This window comes from Molothrus aeneus, chromosome 3, assembly GCF_037042795.1.
Source record: "Molothrus aeneus isolate 106 chromosome 3, BPBGC_Maene_1.0, whole genome shotgun sequence".
NCBI lineage: Eukaryota > Metazoa > Chordata > Aves > Passeriformes > Icteridae > Molothrus > Molothrus aeneus.
In genome coordinates this window covers 102,904,901-102,908,057 of record NC_089648.1, presented here as the reverse complement: position 1 = coordinate 102,908,057, position 3,157 = coordinate 102,904,901, and the positions used below count along the sequence as shown (strand labels likewise).

Here is a 3,157-nt window from a genome sequence, read left to right as displayed (position 1 = left end):
AAAAAAATTAAAATTGTTCAGCTATTTGGGTGCAGTATTTTTTTTTCTATTCTTGCCAAGACTATAGAAGCCCAGTGCATAGTGAAATTCCTTCATCATGTGCTACAGATTTCCTAGGCTAAGCAACAGTCCCTCTCTTCTTCTTTGTCCTCTCCATTTCATTAAGTTTACACATATGGGAATAAAACACTTTCAGAACAGGGCCAATAGCAAGCCTGTCACATCAAGAGCCTGTCACATCATGAGGTTTTGAGAATGTGTTCCCACACATGTAAAGATTCCCACTGGTGTTAGCATCCCCTCATGTGTCCTCAGAACAGAACAGAGTATCTTGACTTGGAACGGACCTGTGTAAGGATCACAGAATCCAACTCCCTGCTCCTCACAGGACTAACCAAAACTAACTCAGAAGACCATGCAGGCCATTTGTTTGGTTTACCACATCCACCAACTGGGTTGGTTTTCATGGCTATAACATCCCTTCTTCTTTCATCATACTGCCAGCCAAATTTACTTCATTTTGCAGTATACACAAAAAAATGAATAGAAATTTAATAAGCACAAAAAAGACTCAAAGGATGTGATGAGGCTACATGAAAAAAACCTACCAACATTTGCAAGGCAGATGAAATAACCTATCTTTGCAGCCCAGGAAGTGTCATATGAAGGTTTGCACGTTCCTCTGAGCCCTCATGTTGGACAGAAGTGGATCAGCTGGAGTCAAATATAAATCATGAGGCCTGTGAGGAAAGCCCAAAGGAACTGCACCTGTTTAACCTGAAGCCAAAGAAAATGGAAGGAGGCATTTGAACAATGACTACAGTGTAGAAGATAATTATATATTTGCTTAATCCGTTCTGGGTACAAAAAGAAAAAAAGAATAGACTTAAGTTTCTGATTTTAATAAAGCTCTGGACTAGGTTCCCTGTGCAGCAGTGAAATTTCACCCACTGATGGTCTTCCAGAGCAGGCAGGGCAGACTTGAATGATACAGGTGTACATTGATCATGCAGTGGGACCATCAAATTTGTGATTACACACACAAATGCAAAAAAATGCCTTCACCCTTCTTATTTTTAATAATTTATTCTTGGGAAGAAACACAGAAAAGTTTTCAATAGTCAGGAGGGACTGCAGGTGCTTTTTGTCTCTCACACATTCTTTCCTCTTTTGCCTTCTCACTCATTTTCTTAAATTTTATTTTCATAACTTATTCCAGAAAAGGAAAAATTTATTTTCCTTTGCAAAGCACCTTAAGTTTCAGGTAAAGTAAAAGCTGGGTCTGAATGACTCTTACTTTCACATGAAAACACTTAATGAATAGGATTTTTGTAAAACATCTACATTTTCTGGCATTTGCCCATACAAGTACATACTGAAGATTCTGATTTTTTTTTCCACCCCCTTCATTCTAAGAACTGTGAAGTGAAGTAGCTGGTAGGAAAGGAAACTTTCTGGGGATTGCCATTCACACAAGGATACACTCATAGCTTTTGTGTTTGCTTGGAGACTAACAGCACTTTTATACAGCCAGAGATGCAATTTTATAAACAATGGAAGCAGTTCTACTGAAAAAAAGATTTTTGAAAACAAAACACATACTTTTTACTAATCCTAATAATAATGATAAACTTGCAGGAATTTTTGAAACAAGAACATAAGAAGATAAAATGAGATGCATAAGAGGAAAAGAAGAGAAAATTAATAAAGAGATATTAAAAATGTATTATCGGAAGCAGGTAATTTTGTGAGCTCTCCAAGACTAAAGATTTGAGATTTGATTCAATCCCAAGTGATCTGTAGAGCTGCTGTTAAATTTCCTATTCTTGCTCACATCAAAAACTAAGATTTGCTTTAATAGGGGTTGAACATACACAGAGAAAAAACAATAATTCTGAAGGGTTATGCTGCTGGCTTTAGCCCTTCCTGCATCTCACCTGGGAAGCACTAACAAGTGCTGCATTTCTTTGATATCTAACCTCTGCAAACAAAAATTGCTCATTTAATTTTAAATGTAGGATATGACCAAGATCTTGTTTTAATAAGGGACTGACACTTTAAAACATTTTTTTCTTAAAGAATGGCATGGTGTGGGAAATCACAGTATTGTATCTCAGTATGTTTGGCTTTCCTCAGATAGTCTTCATAATGAATACACCAAAGGGAGTCAGTGCAGCAGAGGGAATGCAACATTTCCTGACATCACCTGTTTATCTAGCACAAAATTGGAAAGATTTTGAAGGCAATGAAAACAATTCAGAGAGAGCAAGGTCTGGCCACTAGTTCTGCCCTGGCTATACGTGTTCATTCCTTAATTCACCAGGAATCTCATCCTGTTTCTGTGCGCAGTGTTGGATTTGAGCTGCTCTTTACTATGTTGGGGTTTTGTTCCTCTTCTTGTTGTATTTTTTCTGAATACTGAAGCATTTTTTAAAATACTAAAAAGAGCATACAAACATGCAACTAAACCAAAAGAATCAAGCATGGCACAGTAGGAGAAGAAAGCTTCTGGGGAGAGAAAGCAAAACTGTGTGACAGATGGAAAAGTCTCAATGGATGAATGGTACTACTACAAATAAGTAGCAGGCAGCCAGAGGGAATCAAATAATGATTATAGAAGAAAAATGAGGGTTAAAAAATGGAGTAAAAAAAACCTTCAGCACTGGCAGAAAATTCAAGAGTAGCAATGTATAATATTTGTATAAGGGAGGTTTAATTATATGCTTTCCACAAACAGGGAAGGCAGTAAAGACAAAGAAGCCAGACAGCTGACAAGGATGCCAGTGTGGACAGTAAAAAGCTCAACGTGTCCTTGGAGAGGAAGGAATGTACTCCAGGATTCGGTCTGGCATGCCCCCAAACCTGAACAGATTACTTTCTGACGATCAATACCTGTAACCACCAGAGGCCTGTTGGAGTGTTTAAAAAAAAAAAATAGAAAAAATCAGCTTCAAAGAGACCTGGTCCCGAGCTCACATTTTCTTTTTGCCACTGGGTGCTGAGGTAAGAGCTTTGGACAGGGCTCATTTTTCATCTCTTTATAGGTCTGCGGATGGAATATGAAGTGTCGCGGCGTGTTCTCAGGGCTTCGCTCCGTCGGCTTCCTGTCCCAGGGAGGAGCACTCTCAGGATGACACTCGTCCCCTTTGACCACAGC

The 3,157-nt window shown here is 38.6% G+C and overlaps 1 long non-coding RNA gene across 1 annotated transcript in view; it reads right to left on the bottom strand.

The window, feature by feature from the left end:
* Positions 1-818: 818 nt before the first annotated feature.
* LOC136554132 (uncharacterized) overlaps positions 819-3,157 on the bottom strand; it is a 196,096-nt gene continuing 193,757 nt past the window's right edge. Inside the window, exon 4 of the long non-coding RNA XR_010783287.1 lies at positions 819-3,157. This exon is cut by the window's right edge and continues 64 nt beyond it. This is a non-coding gene — a long non-coding RNA (uncharacterized lncRNA).